Here is a 453-nt window from a genome sequence, read left to right as displayed (position 1 = left end):
CTAGGCCGGGCGGGCGGGCGACATGGGCAACAGCGGTGAGCTCCAGGGACGGGCGGGGCAGGGGACACGGGGCAGGGTGGGGTGGCACAGGGCGCAGGCCAGACTCTGATCGGCCTTTTTCTCCCAGGGCCGAGCTCCCGCCTGCCCTAGAGCTGGGGGTGGAGCCCCTACCCTCTGCTGGCACCCCCGTTAGCCGCCCCTTCGCCCATCTCTCTAGCAGACACCCTCCTGCCCCTACCCTGTCCCCGGGGCCACCGGCTGCCCCAGGAGAGCCGGTGTTAGTGTCATGTCGGTTCCTCCCAAAGGCAGAGCCTCAGCAGTGGGCCGTGAGCCCCGGGGTAGCAGCACCCCTCCCTTCAGACCTCAGCCCACCCACCCACCCTACCAGGTTCAGGCTGGGTGGGCGGCTGGCCCCGCACAGGGGCAGGGGATGGGGTCGTGGTGGAGGCAGGA

The sequence above is a fragment of the Pteropus alecto genome, unplaced genomic scaffold (genome assembly GCF_000325575.1).
Source record: "Pteropus alecto unplaced genomic scaffold, ASM32557v1 scaffold134, whole genome shotgun sequence".
NCBI classification, from domain to species: Eukaryota; Metazoa; Chordata; class Mammalia; order Chiroptera; family Pteropodidae; genus Pteropus; species Pteropus alecto.
Note: the sequence above shows the minus strand (reverse complement) of the source record.